Source organism: Sus scrofa, chromosome 16 (genome assembly GCF_000003025.6).
Source record: "Sus scrofa isolate TJ Tabasco breed Duroc chromosome 16, Sscrofa11.1, whole genome shotgun sequence".
NCBI lineage: Eukaryota > Metazoa > Chordata > Mammalia > Artiodactyla > Suidae > Sus > Sus scrofa.
This window is the reverse complement of record NC_010458.4, coordinates 59068094-59093966: the sequence shown is the minus strand read 5'-3', so window position 1 is coordinate 59093966 and position 25873 is coordinate 59068094. Positions and strand designations below refer to the sequence as shown.

Sequence of the window (25873 nt, the reverse complement as noted above, 5' to 3'; positions counted from 1 at the left end):
GTATGATTTAAACATATTGAATGACATTTTTTTGGCAATTGATGGGTATTTGATTAAGCACCAAACATTCTTATGGAGTAGAATGACATTAAGCCCTTAACTTAATAAATTATCCAAATTTCAACAACTGATTTTTAGTCTTTTGGACTCATTTGTGATACATGTTGAAATCTATTTTGTGGAATAAGTTTATACAGAAATATATTTTAAATGCATGCTTAAATTGAAAACCTTTATTATTTGACAGTAATGGAAATTACAACAGTATACTCCTGCAAATTCTGAAGAAAAAAATTAATTCACTAGGAGTAAGCCTAATGTTGAAATTTAATTGCTATGTCAGATTATTATTTTATTGTCATTTGACCGGAATACATTGTTTAATGAAATATTTGGGGCAGAGAGCAATTTTAACAGAGAAAATATGTGCCTCACCACATGACCTCACATTCTTTACAGAACAATTTTTTTTTGCCCCATTCAAGTTACCATTTAAAATCTAATCCTAGATATTTTATAAATAATGAAGTTAATGATTGTTGCTACCCCATAAAAATCATTTCAACTGATAAAATACACCTAATTTGGAACATTCGATGAGGCCTGTATAATCTCCTAGCTAGAATCCTGGATTCTTCAAAACGCCAAGCCATTCTTTTTAACTGTGGTTGATACCCAACTTATTGTTTCAAAGGATATGTGATTCCTTAAATTTAAGGGGGGAGGCATAGGATAATATCTCACTCTGCTTCATGATGTGTTAATATTTCCTAAAGTGGGCAGTGACATAGACATACCTCATACAAAGACTACAGTTGATTTTATTTGGGTGTTTATGGATTTAGCACAATACATGCCGTTCTTGTCCGTTGACTGTGATTACAGCCTGCTGACAATATATTTTATTTATGTTTTCAACAAAAATCAAAAGTACCAAAGACAATCCAGCAGTTTTGCTGTACATATAATATCCCAAATAACTAAAATAGGAAATAATTTCTTGACAGATATGCATTCATGACATTTAATTTGGAAATGACAAGAAAGTGTAGAAAGGCAGGAAAAAAAATAAAAGCCTGTGTAATATCCTAACCTATCCAGTAAATGGGTTGATAAATTATATACAGAAAGAACACCAAATTAAGAGTCACCTTGTTAACTGACTAGACATTTTATTCAGGATAGAATTGTCCATTTGAAAGGTCAGTAAATTCTTTTTATTCTCAAAAATCTGTGGGATGTCCTGGGAATTTACAATCCAGCCATAGTGAAAGGACAACTCATGTCATCATCAGGAGAAGAGAATCAGATCATATATCTTTCCTTGACAAGAGCTGGCAATGTAATCTGACAAGATTTTTGCCAATGAGGACAGCTTTAGGAGTTCCACTGTTGTGGTAAAGATTTGACATGTCATTGAGGGATGTTGTGCAGAAGCCTGACAATAAACCAGGACTTGCTAATGCAGTTTAGGATTGCTGTAAAAATTTATTAGAAACCAGAGACTGTAAAATTACTATACTTCTTCAGAACTGTTTTTCTTTCCCTTGCTGAATATTTATGTGATGTTTAATGCAGAGCACATGTTTTAAAACTTGTTTCCTGATGGTGTAAAAGAAGTCTATTATAATGCATACGAAATTGCACGAAATTCAATTAAATGCATGAGAGAGTAAGTAGAATGTCCACCTGTAAGCCCATTTTGACAAGATTTTTTTTCCTTGATGGTTTTGGTGTCTAAATTTAAGGTGTTTCAATAACGGCACTTATGTTTTAAGAAACAAAAGATATTTACATTCAACGGGGGATTAATTTAACTTAAAAGCATGTGTGACTTAAAAGCATTCTATGTGTTTTATTTAGAAGAGGTGAACGTAATGTCTAAATGTAAAGTTAATATACATTGGCAATGAAATTGTGGCTGCTGGATGATTCTGTACAATCCATATTAAGTCACTAAAATAAAACAGAAAAGACAAGGTAGTCGTTTTAGAATTCTGTTTGTTTTTGCAGTACACCGTTTTTTGTTTTTTAAGGTATTTTCAAATAGTTAATGTCTGTCAACTAATTCCTTGATGTAAATCAGAAAATACCATACCTTTTCATAGCTCTAAATATGTCTGAACTACAACCTGAGGTAAGTGAGAATGCTGATATCAACAAAGAAGACTAAATTTTCCCACCCGAGACGAGCCTCACTGCATGGCTAGCTACTGTGGGAATACAATTAGAAGACACATAGTCAAAAATAGGGAGCACAAATACTTAAGAGTTTGAGAGTGATGCATCATGATGGATATAGCCTCAAAATGACTGACTAGCATGAAAGCTTAATTAAAGGAAGACATATACTGATTTGAAATTTGGCCACCCTAACTTCCAACTGTAGTTTCAGATCTTTAAGCTGTTTTTTCTCTCTTTTTTTTTTAAAGGTATCTTTCACTTGATAAATCCTTAATATAAATTTATTCAAAGAATTTTGACTATTTTTTGGTCTCAGCTCTCTATTTATTCAGTCTTTTTCTGACCTCTGCAGTAAAGGACAGACCCCTTTCTGTCTGTCCTCAGCAGGAACCCTTAACTCTGTCACTTTTCTCTGCCACAAGTACCTGGCAAAAGTCATATGAAACTATTTGGGAGAAAAGAAACATATTGGGAACACTCTGCAATGGTTGAAAGGCTGACAGGATGATCAGGCATACCTGTACAAAGAATACAGTTTGGCAGTCAATCCATCACTGCTTTATTCCCATTTAGGAATGGAGCAATGTTTGCCTTGAGGATTGTGACTGCTCACTGAGCTGCATTTCAGACATTGCTGCATTTCCTTTGCATTCTGCAGACTTGGCACTCTTACTCCACTTCACACTAATTGTGATTGCTGACTTGTGCCGGGGTGGGAGGCTGCCAAAAGGGCAGGTATCCCAGAGAGACATCATTACCCAGGTTGGCAAATACCTGAGAGCCCTATTTAATGATACAATCTTATTTTTACAGCATGGGGCAGACTTCCAGTCTCACAGCATCAGTTCTTGGCTGTAATATTGTTTGGCAAAAACCTTTCATATACTTTTGCAAAATAAAAAGAAATAAACCAAGGGGGTATAGATCAATGGTAGATGATCAGATACCTGGGAAGAGTTGGGAAGATGTGAAATAGCTCTAGGGTAAACATATTTATCTAATTGCTGAAGAATAAAAGTGAATGCTTTGCCTGGAATAACTTGAGAAATTATATACAGAAAAATAGCATTCTACAGTGAGCCAGGACTCTTTTTTTTCAACTAGACTTTGCTCAGATATTCATTCTGGAATTGAGGTCACTGCTAAGTCATTGAAAACTATATGGAATGGGTATGACAGGGGACAAGGATCTTTGTAGCACCCAGCAGGCTACACACGATAGTCTTTATATTCATTGTTATATTTTAGGGCTGCATTCTCCAAAACTAAATGAGCTCTCTTTTTATTTTACTTGCATAATGATTTTTTAAGTGAAAAGTAATACACATAGATGGTTAAAAAATTCAAAGTACAATGAATAGGTTCTCCTTGCTCACATTCTGAATCTATATCACCAATGGCAACCATTGTTAAAAATTATGTTTGCATATTTCAAAAATTGTGTATATATGCAAACAAATATTTGGGCATATCACAGATACATGAACACTTCTTTAAAATACACAGATAAAAGCCAAATGTTTACAATTTTTATTTGCATTTATTTTATGTAGAGATTGTATATATCAACACCTTTGGGTCTCTTGCTTTCTTTTGAATAACTAAAGAGTAAGATAATGCTACATTGTATGGATTCGCTGAACTTCCATAATACCATTAAGGACATTTATTATTCATACTTCCAAAAATGTATCATCTTGTGAATACCGCTGAACATATGAAGCAGAAAATATGTTGGATTAATTTCTAGAAATGGAATTACTGATCAATGACTTGATGATTAAAGTATATTATTAAATAACTCTCAAAAAACTGTCCCAGTTAACACTTGTCACAATAAGCATGAAAATGCCTGACTTTTACACCCTTACTACCACTGCGTATTTTCAAACTTTTCAAATTTCCTCTTTTTCAAACTGATAGGTGAAAAGCGGATTCTCATTTACTTTTTTTAAAGTGCCACAGTAATGGGGGGATACAGGAACTTTAGCAACACTTTTAATGTGGGCGACTCAACACATCTTCCTGCTGTACGAGACCCCATTTCAAATTCACAAAATTGTTCACTATGCTAGTGATATGCATGTGATTCTCTTTTAATCAGATTAAATTAACCAGTGTACAGATTTTCTTTTAATAGACACTAATTCAAGACCACCAACTAAAATTATTGTGGATAATTATGGTTTTGAAAATTAATGGTTAAAGAAAGGGAAATATTTTTCAAAGATTCTAGGCAGATAATTATACTCAATTTAAATCAATCTTTAGTGTGATAACTTAAGTATCTAGCTGCAGGCAAGTATTATTGCAGTAAGATTTTTATAGTAAAGATCCTGAAGTGCAGAAAAGTTTCAAGTCAGTGAACAGTTGAAAACAAAACAAAAAAAGGTTTCTTTATTGTGAAATTACTATAGTTTCATCATGAAAGTGAATTTTGTCAATAATGACAGCTCTGCATTTTGAATAGATAGCTATTCATAAGTCTGTAAGTATTCTATAGAAAAAAAAAACCAAAATACATGGTAAATACCTATATTGTACCAATTTAGTTGCTAAGATATATATTTAAACTATGTTAATCATGTGAATTTTTTTTTATTCCATTTCATAGCTCAAAGTTTGACTGCTACTCTACTTTTCTCAGATTGTTAGCTCACAAAATACACCTTCCACTTTCTAGTTAAATCCACCCATAGTTTTACAAACGATTCTGTAGAGACAAAGTAAGGCAAAAGAAACATCTTAACCTCTATGCAGGGCAAAACTTACACTATGCTTTAGTCTTTTCCTTGTGACAGATTTTAATCTTTCACTACTGAAAACATTCTTCTTGTCCTCTTTTCCTACTTTTTGGGATTCTTGCTTAAGAACAAAGCCCACTTTTCTTAGAACATTCAACTTCATATTTTTAGAAGGTAAAACTCTTACCAGGCAAGAGACATATTGATACTTTATATGGAAAGATTCAGATTCTGAATTTCTCCATCTGCTGTATCATGCTCTCTTATAATTTCATCTTTCTAATAAGAATTTGCTCAAGTTGAAGCTACTAGGTAGGATAATTTTAACCTGCTATATATATATATATATATATATATATATATATAAACAACACTGGTAGAAAGACGTTTTGTATCCTAACCCATGTTAGTGCCAATGTATAGGGATAGTTACCCAAAAAAAAAAAAAAGAATTATTTTTCATACATAGTTAAATGACCATCTACGTGCTTGAATTCATTATATAACTTCATCACAAAATGCAGTGACAAGCAACTTCAAAACATAAATATCTTATTTACACAATATGTGTTTTTCACTCACCTTCATGTCCCATAGAGAAATGTAACCCAGGCTCTTTGGACCTCTGTCATGATGTCTGTTTGAAACATAGAATTAATTGGACATTGTGAGAAAGGAAGAGAGAGATTGGAGAATGTTAATTTTATTGTCTCTGTCTGGAAGTGGCATACATATTTCAAGTAAAATTTCATTAGCTAGAACTCATCACATGGGTTTGCCTAAATGATAGAGAGCTGTGAAGTCCAATTTGCACAGAAGGAAGGGGAAAGAGGATATTGAGGAAGACTAGTAATTTATATAAAATTACCTTTTTTTTTTTTTTTTTTTTTGCGTTTTGTGTTTTCAGAGCTGCACCTGTGGCATATGGAGGTTCCCAGGCTAGAGGTCTAATCGGAGCTGTTGCCACTGGCCTACACGACAGCCACAGCAAAGCCAGATCCAAGTCGCGTCTGTGACCTGCACGACAGCTCACCTGCAATGCAGGATCCTTAACCCACTGAGTGAGGCCAGAATCGAACCCGCAATCTCACAGTTCCTAGTCGGATTTGTTTCTGCTGCACCACAATGTAAACTCCAAAATTACCTTTTTTATAAAAGGGAAATTTCCCTAAATGATGTAATGACCTATTATGAAGCTATAGCAATTAAGAATATACTGTTGACATTGGAGTTCCCCTCGTGGCGCATTGGAAACGAATCTGACTAGGAACCATGAGGTTGCGGACCCCTCATGGTTCCTAGTCAGACCCCTAATTAGACCCCTAGCCTGGGAACCTCCATATGCCCTGGGTGTGGCCCTAAAAGACAAAAAGACAAAACACACACGCACACACACACACACACACACACACAAAGAGAGTATATTGTTGACATAGAGTTAAACTAATTGACCACTGAAACAGAATAAAGAGCCAAAAAGATATCCCTGTAAATTAAACTTTGATTTCTTACAAGGTGCTTCTTCTATCAGGTGAAAAAAGGACAGACCATTCAGTAGAGGTGGAAAATATGAAACTAAATCTTTCTTTCTTTCTTTTTTTTTTAGGGCCACACATGTTGGCATATAGAAGTTCTCAGGCTAGGGGTGGAATTGGAGCTGCAGCCGATGGCCTATGCCACAGCCACAGCAACACCAGATTTGAGCTGTGTCTGCGACCTACACTGTAGTCACAGCCACGCTGGATCATTTACCCACTGAGTGAGGCCAGGGATTAAACCTGCATCCTCATGGATATAAGTTGGGTTCATTACTGTGGAGCCACACAGGAATTCCTGAATCTTTAGTTCATACAAAAAATTAGGTCACCATGTTACATGTAAAAGAAAACTTCAGGAGTTGCCGCAAGTGTGGCCCTAAAAAGCAAAAAAAAAAAAAAAGAAAAAAGAAAAAAAAAAGAAAGAAAGAAAGAGAAAGAAAACTTCAAACTCAGAAAATATAGACAAATATCATTTAGAACTTGGGTAGGGAGGAAGTTATTAAACAAAAGAAAAGTATAAGTACAATTGACTCGAGCAGTGAGGGGGTTAGAAGCCCTAACCCCCTGCACAGTTTAAAAATCTGCATATAACTCTCAATCTACTAAAACTTAACTACTAATAGCTTAATGTTGACCAGAAGCCTTACTAATAACGTAACTGATTAATGCTTATTTTGTATATCAACCATATACTGTATTCTAGAGAGAAGAAAATGTAAGCTAGAGAGAAGAAAATGTTGCTAAGAAAATCATAAAGAAGAGACAGTATACTTACATACCTTGCTTATTTGTATGTTATCTGCAGAATGGTGGTCTGTTGGTACTTACATAATTATTATCTAATGATACAAAGCACTGCTGTTACATACTATACAAAGCACTGCTGTTACATAATATACATACAAAGCTGTTATGTATATTATTTAACAGTAGACATCGAAAGTAAAAAGATAATGTGAAAAATAAATTCATAATTTATAGGTATAATGATTCATATGTAGATAATGAAGACACAGTACAATTGGTGTATGGTAGCCTAGTGTAATTGATACAATTACTTTACTATACACTAATGAATGAATTGTTATGAAATTTTCATGGCACTTGTATTACCCTCATATTAATACTGAATTGGAAACATGTTACATTAAAAAACACCTGTGATGGTAGACCAATACATAGTTTCTCTAATGAAGAGAAAGACAGTAGTGTAATTCTTTCTTTGCAAGAAAAATTAGGAAACAATAAGAAAACTAACATTATTAATTTTTTATTATATGATACTCACCTATGCCTATGTAAGAATAGACTATTCACTTCAGTACAAGTTTTGCATGGGATATTCTACACAATGAATACTTAGGCAATGAGGATGATATTGTTGCAGAAATGTCTCATACAGTTCTTGATGTAAAGTTATATTTTCGCAAGAAGACACACATGTACACAACAGATGTGTTTATGAAATGTGTGACATGATGATGATTTACTATTCAATAAGTGAAGTAGATAATCATAAGGGTCTTCGTCCTCATCATCTTCATGTTTCACAGACTAAGGAGAAAGAGGGGGAAGGGTTGGTCTTCCTGACTTAGGGGTGTTAGAGGCAGAAGAGGTGGTGAAGGTGGGAGTTGGAAGGTGGCAAACACAAGAGGGGCAGGTACACTCTAATTTTATAGAAATCCATTGTAATTTCTGCCTCACTTTTTTGCTTTGCCATTTCTCTAAAAATGTTTCTATACAGTACTAATCTTTCTTCTACCATTTACTTTAGTTTCAGTTCTTGTATCATAGAAACATTCATGTTGTGGAAGAAGTCAAGAACAGTTTGAACAACCAGATCTTTTCTGCCAGACTGCCTAATGTCCATTTGTTTTCTGGCCCTGCCTTTTCTATGTCTTCTTCCTCGTTGTCTGGCACTAGTTCAGAAGCCTGTGCCTTATCAGGCCACCATCTGTTAATTCCTCCCGTGTGGTGTCATGAATTTATCCAAGATCCGTATCTTGAAATTCTTCAGTCCCTACCTTTTTGCCACATCCACAGTCTCTTTCATGATCTCCTTGATTGGCTCTACCGAAAATCATTTGAAGTCAAGCACAACATCTGGATACAGTTTTCTCCAGTAAGAATTGGAGTTCCCTTCATGGCTCAAACCCAAATAGGATCCATTAGGATGCGGGTTGAATCCCTGGCCTCACTCAGTGGGGTTAAGGATGTGGCATTGCTGTGAACGGTGGTGTAGTTTGCAGATGTGGCTTGGATCCCAAGTTCTGTGGCTGTGGGGTGTGGCCCTAAAAAGCAAAAAAAAAAAAAAAAAAAAAAAAAAAAAGAACAAGAATTTGTTTTGGGCTTGGTGGCTTTCATGGCTTTTTCTATAACAATGCTGGCATCCTCAGTAGTGTAATCCCTCCAGACCTTCATGTTCTCTCTGTTGGAGTTCTTTCCATAGCATAGGCAATCCTTTCCATAGAATATTTTGTGTAATGACCCTTAAAGGTCCTTATGACCCCTTGATCTAGACGCTGAATTAGAAACATTATGTTTTTTGGGGGAAATAGAACATTCCAGTACCTTCATTATTGAGCTCATGGGGTTCTGGGTGGACAGGGACATTGCCCAATATCAAAAAAACTTTAAAAGGCAGTTCCTTACTGGTCAGGTCTGTTTCCTGACTTCAGGGATTAAAGCACCAATAGAACCAATCTAGAAAAAGTCTCCTGATCACCAGAAGAGGCTGCTTTTCCTTTTATCTGGACATTTTTTAAGCCAAACCTTTTTTTCGAAAATTATCACACCACTTTGAGTGGCATTAAATTCTCCAACTTTAGATCCTTCACCTTCCTTTTACTGTAAGTTGTCATATATTGACTTCAGTTTTACTCCAATTATATTAAAGTATATATCTTTTCTTACAGCAATCCAGTACCCACATAAATGCTGTATTTTCAATATTATATTTAAAAAGGTATTTTACAAAAAGTGCAAGGTTTTTGTGCCTTCTGGCATAGCTTCAGGGATGGCTTCATGAATTTCCTTTTCTTTCTTTCTTTTTTTTTTTTTACAATGGTCCTTACACCGTATTTACTTATCTTGAAATGGTAACAACCACAGCTGCAGACCTCAATCTATAATACAAATCAAGCAATTCAACTTTTTCTTGTAATGTCATGACTTTTCTCTGTTTCTTGGGAGCACTTCCGGCATCACCCCTGGCACTTTGTATGGGTTCATTGGTGTTATTCAAGGTTTAAGGTATTGCACTAAACATGATTGAAAACACGCAATGACCACGAGAGGTCAGGCTCCCGCGATACGAGATTTACTGGAGCAATAGCTGCTCAGGTGGAGATGATTAGCGTCTTCAGCGTCGAAAGCCAATGCTAGGAACATTGGAGTTCCCTGCAGCAGCAACGGAGGTGGCTACTAAATTGTCATAGTACTGAGGTATGTATTAGCTTTAATTTTATGTAGTTATGATTTAGTTCTGTATTTTTACATTCGTTTACACCTCTCGACTGCAAACGGCACCATGTACAGTTCCTAAGTGTTTGTGTGCATACATTCTCACGAATTTTAACTTTTTATAAAAGATGTGTGTATTTTATAGTAGTAAATTATAAAATAGATTAATATCTGCATATATTTTATGCATTCTCAATATACCTAACTTTTAATTTTTTAAACTATTTCCAAGCTATGTGGTTTGTCAGTTTTTTCAAATTGTTCCAAATCTCAAAAAAATTTCCTGATTGTTTTTTTTTTTCTTTCTTTCTTTTTTCTTTTTTTGCTTTTTACGGGCTGCACCCGAGGTGTTTGGAGGTTCCTAGGCTAGGGGTCTAATTGGAACTACAGATGCCAGCTCATGCCAGAGCCATAGCAACGCCAGGTCCGAGCCACGTCTGCGACTCACACCACAGCCACCATAACACTGGATCCTTGAGCGAGGCCGGGAACTGAAACCTCAACCTCATGGTTCCTAGTTGGATTCGTTACCGCTGCACCACTATGGGAACTCCCTGATATATTATTTGATAACAATGTGTGTATAAGTAGACCTCTACAATTCAAACCTCTGTTGTTCATGGGTCAATTTTATATTAAAATTAAGAACTGTTTGTCCCTCACTCTGAACAAATGCCAACAAAATTGTGAACACATTCTCAATGCACATAACCTCCAATGGGAGATGACTGTACTATAATATTTATACCACATTATTTCCATCAGTGAAATTAAGCCATTATCAGCAACAGGTGAATCTTAGCAATATCTTATTAAATGACGAAGTCTCAAATAATTAGATATAGCGTGATGCCCTTTATATAAGTTAAAAAAAATAAAATTCAATAGAAACAAGAAGACAAAGAATACTTAGAAATTCAATAAAGCTATATTAAAAGAAAAAAAAAAAAAAGAGATTCTCTTGTGACACAACAGGTTTAGGATCCGGCATTGTTACTGCTATGGCACAGGTTAAATCCCTGGCCTTCTAAGTTCTGCATGCTGCAGGCATGACCAAATAAAAAGATTAAATACAATTAAAAATTTAAAATAGGGAGTTCCTGTCATGGCGCAGTGGTTAACGAATCCGACTAGGAATCATGAGGTTGCAGGTTCGATCCCTGCCCTTGCTCAGTGGGTTAACGATCCGGCGTTGCCGTGAGCTGTGGTGTAGGTTGCAAACGCGGCTCGGATACCGCGTTGCTGTGGCTCTGGAGTAGGCCAGCAGCTACAGCTCAGATTAGACCCCTAGCCTGGGAACCTCCATATGCCGCGGGAGTGGCCCAAGAGATGGCAAAAAGACAAAAAAAAAAAAAAAAAAAAAAAAAAAAAAAAAAAATTTAAAATAGAAAGTGGGAGTTTTCTTGTGGCGCAGTGTGTTAAGGATCTGGATTGTTATTGCAGTGACATGGGTCACTGCTATGGCATGGATTTGATCCCTGGCCCCAGAACCAGAACTTCTATATACTGCAGGCACAGCCAGAGAGGAAAAAAAAAAAAAAAAGAAAAAAGAAAACACGTAAATGACAGACACGTGCTTTTATGTTATAGATTGTGTTGACAGTTATGCACTACATTATTAAATACAGCTAGCTATTAATGAGAAAAGTTGTGAATCAAGGATTATTGTTAATCCATTCTCTGAAGCTAGGCACTTAGGTAAGTTATAGAATCCAAAGTTATATTATACATAGTTTTAGGAAAGTATTTCAACAAATATAAAATAGGGACCCTGATGTAAAAATAATTTTTGTTTTAAAAAAATGAAGTTTTTAGTTAACCATGAGCTCAGCATAAGCTAATCACTATCATAGCTGTGTAAAAAATTAAAAGTGAATTCTGTGAATTTAAAATTTGCATCATTCCTCAGGGAAGGTTCTTCTAACACTCATATTATTCTACTGTAATCTTAAAATAAACACGATGAATATTTGTGAAGGCAACATTGGAGAGGAGCTTTCCCAAATGAGAAGCCATTGGTTGACATACAGCATAGTGGTTAATTTAAGGCTGTGTATGTTGGTATTTTAAAATATGAATTCAAATCTTGATTTTAACCATTTACTAGACATATGGGACAGATACTTTAATTATCTTAAACATGGTTTCCTTCTTAACAAAATGGCACAGCAACTCTAGGGATCATGCTGTTAGTATAGTGCATAGCATGTGATAATCTCTCAAGAAGTGAATGATTATTATCAGTTTGATAGTTTCTACAATTTTCCTGGAATTTTGAGAATAAGGCTTACATAAATCACTATTACATAAAATCTATTTAATGAAAATAAGGAAATTTTGCATAGAGAAGCTTTCTAGGCTGGGGTAGACTTCTCTAGGGTACAGACATGAAAGGTCTGGGGATTAACTTTTTTTTTTAATATGTTAAAGTTTTGTGATTTAATAGATATTGAAGCCATTTGGAGTTGGTTGAAAGAGCACAACCAGGACCAGTAGGAGGAAATTACAGGAAAGCAAAACAGAATAATAATAATAAACAGAGTTTTCTTACAATAAATCACTTGATAAAAGAGTATATTTTACCACTGACAATGGTAAAACCAAAAGGGGCTAACTTTTTAATATAGATCCCAATACTGAATAACATGTCACCTAAACATCCCCTTCCTTCTTTAATATTTGATGATGGAAAACAAAATAGAGATGTAAAAATTAACAAACTACTATTTTCTCAAATAAGTTTGGAGATTATTAGTGCTTGAGCACCATGTTTGTATCCTGTGACTTGTGCATCAAAATGTCACATATTTGATAGCTTAAAAACAGTAAACATTTCTTTTCTCAAAATTCTCCAGCCCAGATATCAGAATCTGTTTCACATTCTGAAATCAAGAAGGTAAGACCCCCTCTAGAAGCTCTAGGCAAGAATCTGTTGTTTCCTTTTTTAGTTTCTGTTGGCTGCCAACATTCCTAGGCTTGTGGTTTCATCCCTTCAATTCTTGCCTTTTTAATTATGTTATCATCTCCTTTTCTGTGGTCAAATCTCCCTGTGCATTTGTTATGTAAACACAGATATGACGGCACTTTTGGCTCACCTGGATCATCCAGGATAGTTTCCCCATCTCAAGCTCCTGAATGAGTTGCATCTGTAAATTTTTTTCCATATGAGGTAATATTTACAGTTTCCATGGATTAGGTTGTGTGTATTTTTGGAGGTGTGAGAGACAGTAATTGAATCTAAAACAGGTACCTTCAATTCGAAACAGTTGATTTGGTCACATTTAACTGATCAAACCTATATTTTCAGAACACCTATACCCATGTAATTATAATTTTGGCATATTCCTCAGAAACATTTTTTGAGAAGTTAATTCTTTACCAGTTAAGTCAATACACATGATGATTAGAATAATCAAGATTATCCATACTTGACATTAAGTATTGTAATGTGTTGCTTTACTTAATTAACCTAAGCTTAAAAGTGTTCAGATTTTCCCTATGCAGGCTTTAGTTAGGCTCAGATACAGAAAGAAGAAGTTTATTCATTTTCTTACAACTGAATTCATTTTTCACAAATTCACATTTTCACTTATTGTAGGTAACTTTATCCATCTTAGGTAAATGTGTGTGTGTGTATATATATATGTGTGTGTGTGTGTGCGTGTGTGTATGTATATATGTATGTGTGTGTATATATATATATATGATTGGGTCACTTTACTGGACAGCTGAAATTGGCACAACACTATAAATCAACTATACTTTAAGGAAAAAATAAATCTAAATGAGAAAATAAAAGAAGAGAGGGGGTCATAAATGCCATGTCCTTTCAAAACTAAGAATTCTAGAGTTAGACTACACATTCTTTATTTCATATTGTCTTCCCCGACATTCTATCCCAAGAGATTGGATATAGTTCCCTGTGCTATAGAGTAAGATCTCATTGATTATTCATTCTAAAGCTGATAGTTAGCATCTACTAAGACCAAACTCCCTGTCCTACCACTCCCTTGGCCCCTCCTCCTTGGCAACCACAAGTCTGTTCTCTATGACTTGTCTTCTTTTCTTTGGTTATTGAATAAACCATAAACCATAAAATGTTGGCCAGCTGTGGTCCATGGGAAATCCAGTTGCTACCTGTTTTTGTACAATTCTCAAGTTAAAGTGCTTATATTTTCACACGGTGAGAAAAGTAGATTGTGATGGAATATTTCATGACATAGGGCATGTACACAGATTTCAGAATTCAGCTTCCAGTGTGTAAATGAACAGGTGTAGAACACAGCTACACTCGGTCATTTACACATTGTCTATGTCTGCTTTTGATCCATGAGGGCAGCGTTGAGAGGTTGAGAGGAGATCATATAACTCAAAAGGACTCTGATATTTACTCTTTCGTCCTTTATAGAAAAATTTCTGCTAACTCCTGATGTAAATGGTTTACTCAGAGCCCTCAAACTTTTTTCCTTATGGGTGAAGATAAACTTTTGGAATAGATAAAACAGAACTTTATCTCTCAGGTGACTGGCTGTTACAATCAGAAGCTCTGGGTTCATGACTATTATCTCTGCCACATATTACCAAAAGTCTGCTTGACTCCAATAGCCAGAATCGTGTCCTCCTTTTCCTTGTTATTTATACTCTGAGTGTAGCAGATGAAGAAGAGCCTTGCTGTTTCTTGAATGGTCAAGAAATTTTAGGGAAAAAGTAATTTGAAAAGGCATAGTTTAATATAAATTTACCTTTACTGTACCTCAGAAACAGGCCTTGGTAGCATTAAACAAACAAACCAATAATTAAGAGATCATTTTTGTCTTAATTATAACCATTTAGTTATTTTAACATACTTTAAGGGAAATTTCTATCTACTTATGAAAATACTCAACTGATAAATTAATAAACAAGATTTATTATGTTCTATTCAATATGAGCATAGGTAGGCAATTCACATTCAAGCAATTTATTTGAAGTTTTCTCAGAAAAATTAACTTTTATTAATACATTTAAGGAAAGTGTAGTCTGTACTTTACAGAGTCATACCTGCATGAAATGACAGAAATTATGTTTAGGTTAGAACTATAGATGATAAAATTGTTAAAATTGTTCATTGATCAATGAATTGACAAATTTTTCCATCTTACCACACTAAGACAATCAACAAATTAAATCCTCAAGCCAAGAACTGTGAAGCTTAGAATCCTTTTAGTTTCTCTCTCAAGATTTTTAATATATCTTAAATTGTCCAATCATATATAAGTACATACGTGAACACACGTATGCATATATATGTATCTGTGCATGTATGTGTGTATATATGTTTACGCGTGTGTATGTGTGTGTGTATACGTTAGGGTAGGTAGTATACATAATGAAGATATGTATGTGTGCCTGCATGTGTACCGTATATTAGGATACACACTTCTACAAGTATGTACACTTATATCTCTATCTGTACATAGATATTAGGCCATCCAATTTATATATCATAAAATATAAAAACAAAACCAACAGTTAAATGACAGCCAAATTTATCGTTGAAGTTTCTAATTGCCTAATTATATTCTTGTTTTTAAGGATTGCTGGGGAATAGCTACTCTCTCTCTATATATATATATACATACATATATATATATATATAGTATATATATATATATATATATATATATACTTTATTCTTTTCATATTTTGCATCTATATCTTATTCATCACCTAGAATTAATTAGATATCTGGGGAAATTCTGAACCTATTGCATTGTATAAATATATTCTGTCTTAATTTGGCTTAGGAGATAGATTTTCAAGGATAAATTAAGTGCTGTTTTTTGGTTTCTAGTTGATAATAAAATGCTATATAGATATTGTTTTCCTAAACTTAGTTGTCAGTCACAAGCCTACTGTAATATATTTCTTTATAAAATCTATATCTCACTTTTTTCCTTCTACAAACCCCTTTGAGAGAGATTTTTAAAAATATTTGCTTTGGCAGGGAGAGAGTAAAAGAGGTGATAGGAAATAAAATCGAATTTATGCATTTATGTATTTTCTCCATATGAAAGTATCAGTGTGCTTAGAGTTGAAGAAAATTGTCTTATTTTGAAAATAATTTTTCTGTTCCCTTTCCAAGATATGTCTTCAGTTATATTTCTCTGATAAATTTAATACAGTTATCAATACTTCTACTATTCTGAACGATAAACCCAAACTCTTCCCTTAAAAAAATTGTCATTTTTTTTAAAGCATTAACAATAGTAAAATAATTCTAGGCCATATAGATAATCATTGGTTAGATGGTTTAATAACATAGTAGTCGTTCCTGTTTTATAAATACTAGTTATAGTTTATCATGTTAACCTTGAACAAGAGGATAATTTTAAGAAGCTGAGTAGATTCTACTTCATGCCTAATTACAATACATACATATTGTAAATGATATTCTATTAGTAATCAATATATATGGAGATAATTCATAGTCTTTAGAAACTGCTACTCAGTTACAACAAAATAAGTGGTGTGCACATGCTCATGAGTGTTCACTAGTGCTATGAAGCATAAACTTTGGCAAAGCTCTAGGTCTGGGTCTCAGATTATCAACCTTAGACAAATACATTTTTTGGGACTCAATTTTACCATTTGTAAAATGACATTCACATAGGATATTTAGGATGATTCAAAGATATGTGAAATATATATCATATATTTAGGGCTTAAAATTTAGTGCCCATACACCCATCCTAAGCTTTGCATAGTACAGTCAGTCCTCGGTATCTGTCGGTTCACATGAATGCATTCAGTCAAGCCGGAATCCCCTGCTATGTTTATGATCCCAGGTTGGTTGGTTGAATCTGTAGAATGTAGAACCCTCAGATACAGAAAGCTGACTAAGGGATCTGGAGCATCATCAGATTTTGCCACTGGGTTCTGAGAAGACCAAGAGAAGATTGTATGGTCCTCAATTTTTTAAAAGAACTATAATTACCGTTCAATATAACCTTTACATTTTGATTGTTAAATTCTACTCAATCATATAACCAATTATCTCTGAAATCATTCTTTTTCCTTTTTAAGCTGACTTATCAGAGCTAAACAATCTTAGGGTAATTCTTGCTTATGGGGCAATAAACACTACTTTAGAGTGTCAAGATCTCATATGTTCTCTAGTCAAATGTCTTATATAAACTCAGTTTACACACACTTATGATTATTGTTCTTTCAGCCTCTCCTTTTCATACTCCATCAAAGCAATGTACCAATCCAATTTTAGGCAGCTCTAATTATTTGATATTTTTACATAAGGAAAGCCAATATACAGTTCTGTGTAACTTTATGCAGCCTATCATTCCTTATAAGTGTTATACCATTCCTCTTCTAAATCATCTCTTTTCTAGGCTAAACATAAGCCTCCTTGTCCCTTGAATGAAGACAGTTTCCATCTTCTTCCCCACTGAGGTTCCTGTTATTATTACTAAGAACTATACTATGTACTTATTCTCTCATTTAATGATCACACTAACCCTTGAGGTGGGTGTAATCATTGCTTGTCGTTGTCCTCCCCTGAAATATCATGCATTATTTCAGATAACAGATGTGGAGTCTAAACAAAGAATTGTTAGTAACCTGGCCCAAATTACACAGCCAGTATAAGCTCAAACTGGGCAATCTGGTCTGCCAGTGGAACTGCTAAGCATTGTAATAACATGGAAGGACACAATTTTTTATATGTTCTTTGTAGATTTTGAATATGATTTCACTCAAGCAAAGGACTTTGTTTTGTCCTGCACCCTGTAACAGAGATCAAGAAGTAATGTAAACTCATTTTCTCTCTGTAAAACTGAGCAAGAATATCAATTTGGGGAAATAACTTTGTATAGTTTCTACTAAAACTTAATAGATTTCTCTTTAAAATCCTGAAGGACTTTTAGAAACCTTTAAAATCTGTGGTAAGACCTGTGTTTCTGAGAAGAGTAGATGGGGATAGTGAATAGATTTTTTTTTTTTTTAATAAGAGGAAAGATGCTTAATGGCAAGGAGAAATGCTGATTTTTTTGTTTTTGTTTTTGTTTTTGTTTTTGTTCCTGTAATGTGCAGTACAGGAGTCCATAAGAAAAGTCAAATGGAAAAAAAATGGAAAAAATGTAACAAGGATTTTAAAATGCTTTGATTACTGTGGTGTTTTTGGCCAACTGGAAATGATTATCTGGATCAGTATATTGAGAAGACCTTTAGAACTGAATTATTATTCTTAGTAGGAAAGGGCATCATAATCAATTAGTCATGCCTGCCATAGGCTTGGAAGTGTGTACAATCAGCACATATGATCTTTATTTGCTCTTGGTCAGTATTGTGCAATTTGGTCCAGTCTCTTACTTTTCTGTGATAGCCAAGGATGAATTAGTGCAGTCAAGAAGAAATAACACAGAGAACGTGCCTCTATGCCTATGAACTTGGTACTATACAGTAATAATGCTTACTGGTTATCAGTCGTCTTTAAGAATGTCATCTCCATACTTCTGGCTCAGCTTTCCACTGTCCCTCAACTCTTCAGAAGTACCCGCCACACACATGCACACACACAAAGCACACTAAACAGCCCTCCGTTCTCCTGTGCATTGGGAGCACTTTTTTCATCAGACATGAATACTGTCTATATAAAGATATAACGTACGTATTAACTGAATCCTGACTTAGGATATTTTTTTTTTCCGCCATCTGTGTTCCATATAGTGTAGGAGTGAGTAGTAGCTTCAGAGTCCTCACTCACCAGAGCCACTCAAAACCTTAATTCCTATATCCTCACTTGTTCCTTTCAAAGCTGTAAAACTTAGCAATCTGGTTCTCTACATAATTCCTCATTTATCAATTTTATAGCAATTTTTTCTTATTCAATTAATATTTTGGTACTTGTTCCACAATTGATTTTTAAAAAATCACATCGGGGTTCTCAGTTGTTTTAAATATGAATGTGGAAAACCTGCAGAGTACCGTAGCATTTTGTATCATGCGATAGGACCTCTTTTCAATATCAGTTTCCCTTCCCAGTGTCACATGATGAATTTCTTCCTTACTCAGACCACTTATGAAATCCACAAGCCCTGAAATCCCACTCTGTGATGATAGCCTTCATAACAAGTTATTGCTGTTGATTTGCTGTGTTAAACCCACCTCATTGGTTCAACTTCCATAAAATCACCAATCCCTTGAGTCCTCCTTTTCTTCTCCATTCTTTTGCTTGCTTTCTTACACTGCTTACTCTAAAATACATGTCTTTTGAAAACATCCTCAATTCCTCTGTCTCGTTGTTGTTCCATTTCACCAATCAGAAACAAACTGTGAGAACTTGGATGAGTTCAGCTTAGTCTGGATTGCTCAATGCTTTTGGAAACAACTGCTTTAATGGTATCAGATTTATTTTCTCCAGCTTCAAGGAGAGGGGGGCTGCAACACTATAGAGATTGTTTTCTAGTTTCCATGTTCACTCACAGAGAAACATAGCAGGTATAAATTAGAAATTCCCTCAACTCTCTGCCACTCTGTCAAAATTTGGTGTAGTCACACTCATCTCTGTCTTTTTCCAATTAAAGTTGAAATGGTGCCCTTCCATCTCCTGGTTCCTGCTCCAGTTCTATGCTTAAACTCATCTACTCCTATCTCCTCACAGGCTGCATACCGTTAACTTTTCCTCTTATCCTGATATCTTCAACCCCCTCCTCTATTGTCTTTTCTGTATATACAGGCAAATATCCAAATTTAAGGTGATTTTCACCCAGTTTTGTATTCACACTTTACATAACACCTTCTCTCTCTCTGTCTCTTTTTTAGTTCAAGTTTCCTGAGAGTATTGTCAACAGCCTTGGCTCTTCCTACTTTATCAGATGCATTTTCTTGGCTTTCTGAACAGCCGCAAACTGACTTTTTGCTTTCTATGATACTTCACTTTTTTTCTCACCAAGGGCACTCTTGTTTCTAAATCCAATAGATAGGATGTTGTTTTTTTCTTACATGATATATCTGAAGTGTTACACATGGCTTGATCACCCCTCATTGTTTGTTAAGGTATAATTTATACACAGCAATATTGGCCTTTTTACTATATATTTCAGAGTTTGACAAATGCATGCAGTTATATAAGCACCGTTAAAGTCAATATACAAAATGGTTTGTCTGCAAAGTTTTCTTTGGGTCCTTGTAACCAGTCTCCCCCCCTATACAGACCTCTGACAACCACTGATCTGTTTTCTTTCCTTTAATTTTGCTTTTTCCAAAATGCCATGTAAATGGAGTCATACAATATGTTGCCTTTTCAGGCCAGCTTCTTTCACTTAACATAATGTACTTTGACATCATGTTGTGTGTCAGTAGTTCACTCCTTTTATTACTGAGTAGTATTCACTGTAAGAATATTCCAGAGTTTAACCATTCACTAATTTAAGGATTCTCAGGTTGTTTCCATTTTGGGGCAATTAAAATTTAATTCTATATAAACTTTCAGGACAGATATTTCTGTGAGAGTATGTTTTCATAAATTTTGGGTAAATGTCTCAAGGTGGGATATCTGGATCATATGCTAACTGTATGTTTAATTTTATGATAATCTTTAAAACTGTTTCCAACATGCTTACTTTTTGCACTACTGCCAGCATTTTAGGAGGGTTCTGGTTGCTTGGTATCCCAGCTACTATTTGGAATTGTCAATTACTTTTTGCTTTCAGTTTATTTTTCTCAGTCATCTAATAGATCTGTTATGGTATCACATTGTGGTTCTAATTTGCATTTCCCTAAAAAAACTACTTATTTTCATGTGCTTATTTGCCATCTGAATGTGTTCTTACTTCAATATCTCTTAAAATACTTGCTCATTAAAAATATTGGATTGTTTGCTTTTTTATGAGTTTTGAGAGTTCTTATTATACTCAGGATAAGTCCTTTACCATATATAATATTTGCAAATATTCCCCCCAGTCTTTGCCTCATTTTTTCATGATCTTACCAGTGTTTCCCAGATTAGAAGTTTCTAATTTTATTGATGTCTGATATTATTTTTTTTCTTTTATGGATTATGCTTTTGGTGTCATAGCTGAGATATCTTTATCTAATTTCATTTCCCCTATATTTTATTCTAGACATTTTATGGTTTTACTTTTAATTCTTGGATCAATTTTGAGGGCTTTCTTTTAAGGGCTTTCTTCTTTTTTTCTTTTATTTTGTATGTGATTTGTGTTAAGGTTAAATTTTTGGCATATGAATATTCAAATTTTTTAGAATCGTTTGTTGAAAAGACTGCCTTAACCTTTAGACAGAACAGTCAACTGGGGAGTTCCCATTGTAGCTCAGAGGGTTATGAACCTTACTCGTATCCATGAGGATGAGGGTTCAATCCCTGGCCTTGCTCAGTGGGTTGGGGATCCAGCATAGTCATAAGCTATGGCATAGGCTGCAGACATGGCTAGGATCCTGCTGCTGTGGCTGTGGCATAGGTCCGCACCTCCAGCTCCAATTTAACCCCTAGCTTGGGAATTTCCATATGCTGCATGTGTGGGCCTAAAAAAGTAAAAAAACAAAGCAAAAAAAACCCATTGTATTTGTGTGGGTCTATTTCTGGGCTTTTCTATTTTATTCGTTTATATTTTTTTTTTTTTTGCCACTACTACGCTATTTTGATTACTGTATCTTTACTGTTTATCCTGAAATTGAGCAATATGAGTCCTCAGACTTTGTTGATCATTTTCAAAAATGTGTTTAAAATGGACTATTTAAGTTTCTTTGTATTTCTCTTTGCATATGTTATCAACTTGTTTCTAAAAAAAAAAAAAACTACTAGTTTTTGATTGAAATTGCATTTAGTAGATTAGTTTGGGAAAACTGTTATCTTAAAAATATTAAATGTTCCAACTAGTGAACGTAGTATATATTTCCATTCCTTTAGTTTGCATTGTTAATAGTTGTGTTGTAGTTTTCAGTAGATATTGCACACATTTTTTTAGCTGTGTACCTAAGTACTTGGCATTTACAGTTTATAAATAATACCTTTTTATAATTTTAATTTCAAGGTGTACATTACTCAAAGATAAAAATATGATTTTTAAAAAAGAACAGTATCATTCTTATACCCTGCTACCATGCATGCTAAAATCACTTAGAAGTTCTTTTTCTGAAGGTTTTTTGATATTTTCTATGCAGATAATCATGCAATCAGCAAAGTTTTTCATTTCTTCATTTCCAGTCTGTATGCCTTTTCTCTTCTTGCCTTATTTCACTGGCTACCTTTCTAGTAGAATGATACATAAAAGGATCACTCCTTTTTGTGAACTCTCCTTGGTATTCTGACACCAATATCTGTTTTTTGTTTGTTTCTTTGTTTGTTTGCTGCCTCTCTCTTTTAGTCCTCTTTTCTTTCTTCTGAATGATTTTTTTCTCACTCTTTTTTTCTCATCAGTTCATACACGTACTTTTCAAACTATCAAGTCTCATGATTTTGACGTACGTCTAAATGCTGTTTACTGCTGATGCAGTTGTTCTTCTGAATCCCCTATCTACTTACCTAATTACTCTGGCTGAATATTACAACTTACTTTCTCAAAGACATTTAAGATCATATAGGCCCAGAAAAACAGTGTCTTCTTTTGTCTCCTGTGCTTGCTATTACAATAAATGATTTTACCAACCACTTGGCTATTCAGTTATCAAACCTGAGAATCTTGTATGATGACTCCTTTATGCTTAACTTCTAGGAGATTAAACAATGTAGATTTGACTTTTGTATTTGTCAAAAGAGTTAAATAATAGCAATTTCATATGACTCCACCTATTTATTCAGCCACTTAATTGTCATGAGTATCTTTGAAATCCATCAGTTTCCTTTCACCCCATTGCCCCTACCTCTGTTATGGATTTTACCATCTCTACCTGAAATATTTAATAGCCACTCAACTGGTTTCTCAACTGGCTTCTGTCTAGTCCCCATAATACCTTCTCCAGTACATTCTTCAAACTGTAGTGGCTTCTTCTTCAAACTGTAGTGGCATCTTCTATCTGTTTATCTCTTCAATTTATTAGTGTATCCTTGGGAAAATCCAGGATTTCTTAGCTTCAGTTTTTCCTCTATGTGCAAAGTGCTATACTTTCATCATCTGCTTGTTTTAAGGCTCAAGGAGAATACATATGAGAGGACATTTTATTAAATACGAAGCATATTAAAAAATTCTTTGTACCTTTCATTGCCTGGTATGGTTAAAGTCCTTGCATCTCTTATCAATGAATTAATTTTGTATAAAGCAAACCAATAAAACTGCCTTTTACAGTTTGACAGTTTCACACTGTTTGCCTCATTTTCAGTATAGCTACGGGATATATTAACACCAAGAATTACACAACTATTTTCTTATAACTAAACCTTGAAAATTTTCACATGAGTGTATTTCTTAAATGTTCAAGACAGAATGCCAAGATATATATATTAGATCTAATAGGACATCTCATTCCCACATATGATTTTATGATTAAGAGATTAAAATAGTTTTTATATTGATATATTTATAATCTCAATTTTTAACAACCTTAAAATAATAAGAATTCATGATGGGAGTTACCATTGTGGATCAGTGGTCATGAACCCAAGTAGTATCCATGAGGATGCAGGTTTGGTCCCTGGCCTCGCTCAGTGGGTTAAGGATTTGATGTTGCCTTGGCCTGTGGTGTAGGTGGCAGACATGGCTTGGGTCTGGCTTTGCTGCTTTGTTTGCAATTCGAACCCTAGCCTGGGAACTTCCATATGCCACAGATATGGCCCTAAAAGACAAAAAAAAAAAAAAAAAAAAAAAAAAGGAAAAAGAATGCGTAGTAATTATACTTATATAACTTAGTACATAAAAAATATTCATAAGTTTAACAAAAAATGCTTTTAGGAGTTACTTGTTTCTCATAAAAAAAGGTCTTACTGTGTATTGAATTATGAAAAATTAAATCAGTTAAATTAGTAGCCTTTCATAATATCATGTACAATGCCTAAGCCTAAAATCTAAGCCTTGCAAGTGACCTAACATGCAATTTTTATTGTAATTTTTAAATACTTGTATATTTATAAACAGTAAAATGAGGAGAGGTGATGTCTAAATGTATGTATTTTACCTTGAGCTCAAACATCAAGGCAAGACAAAGACAAAATATGGTAAAAGAGGCAAAAGGTTATCAATTAAAAAAAGCACTTTTTTTTTTTTTTTTTTGCTATGAATGCATATAAACCTATGCAATGTTTTGACTCACCACTCTAGAGTAAGAAGTTTGAGTCTAGGGCACTTTACAGAGAGACTGAGGAGAGTAAGTGCTCAATACATACTTGTTTTCTGAGTAAATTAAATGAATAAATTATTGACAACTTGGATGTCTGATAAATTCCATATAGAAAGCCTCTCTGGTGTCTTTCATTAAGGAGCTATATTTTTACATACACCTTTTTATAAAGGGCAAACTCTTAAAAGATCACTAACAGCTTGAATTTTATTTTGTGGCCTCAGTCTCTGTAAAGTCATAGACTTGAAGTCCCCTCTCTCTCCAAGTCTCAAATTGCATAATTGCTTTAAATTATGATCACCTGACCAGATGCCTGAAAATTACCTGATCTATTTAATATAACTTGTTTAGCTGGATCAATTTAATTTCCAGGCCATATGTTCACACAATTATTTTACTTAATCCATTTCAAGGTGGCTTCCTCTTTTGCTCCTTGCTGATTCACCTTCCCTTTGATTGATCCAACTCTAGAATAAGTAATGACCTACATGAGAATTTTAAAATAACACTGCTGAAATATCAAAAGACATATTCTCTTCATCTTCTCAGGCCAAGCATTCCAGGAATAATAAGCTGTCTCTAAATTCTGTGTCTTGTCTTTTTCTTTCAAAGAAAATGAAAGGCTCAAAAAAGTATGTCCTGATCATACCTACAAATTAAAATATGAATATTGGATTATCACTGAAGGTACAATAAATTCCAGTTAAATCAAAATATTATCCATCACATTTTCTGTAGTAATTTATCAAAAGTCCCCTTTTCCTTTTACATGTGCTGTGCAAAATGAACACTTAACACATATGACCAGAGATGGTTAATTAACCATTTTCTACCTAGAAATTTAGGCAATTCTGTTTTTTCATCTTTTTGCGTTAATTTTATTTTAAATAAAATTTTTGACTGTACCAGACTGTCAGTAGTTTTAGCTAGAATATCAAATTTTATTTCAACACCTCATTTTCTTAGGCAAAATAATGTAGATTCGAAAGGCACCCTTCTGTTCTATGTAAATTAAACCCAACTTTCCTCTTGTCCGCTTTGAGTACACTTTAAGGTGTTTATTATATATAAAAGAAAGGGAAGGGTATGGAGGGACAATCTATCTTTGCATCAATTTTCCTTCTTCTTGCTCATTAATAGAATCATGATTTACTCACATTAGAATTTTCTTTTGTAAGGTTTCCACATTATCAGAAAACTCATTATGACTTTATCACAGATAGATATTAATATTGAGAGATATATGAAAAATGCCAATTTCTGTACCTCATTTTCTAATATTTGAGGTTCTGGCCTACTGTTGATACACTTTTTTTTTGCTCACTAATTGGAGTAGACTAACCTTAAGTTAACATTAAGTTTCATATTTTACAGTCAGCATCTCTTCCTGTTTAAAGTCCACTAGTAATTTTCATAAATGAAGTGATCATAATCCTGAGAAAAATTCATTAGATCAAGGAACAAAAAGAACATAAAATAATGAGTTTTATGTTGATAATTTTTGACAGAGTAATATCTTGTACATTTTAGACTTCAGAGTATTATTAATAAAGAAGAATTTGTCTCAATGTTAGTATCCTTATATTTATAGAAGATGTCAGTTGCAAATAAAGACATTTCAAGAATAAAAACTTACCAACTAACAGTAGGACTTTTAAGAAT

The 25873-nt window shown here is 34.1% G+C and overlaps 1 protein-coding gene across 1 annotated transcript in view; it reads left to right on the top strand.

Annotated features, from left to right (window-relative positions):
- The window catches only part of TENM2 (teneurin transmembrane protein 2), a 3459878-nt gene continuing 3443821 nt past the window's right edge, over positions 9817 to 25873 (top strand). Inside the window, 1 exon segment of the mRNA XM_021076712.1 lies at positions 9817 to 9910. The gene's annotated coding sequence lies outside the window, so the exon portion shown is untranslated.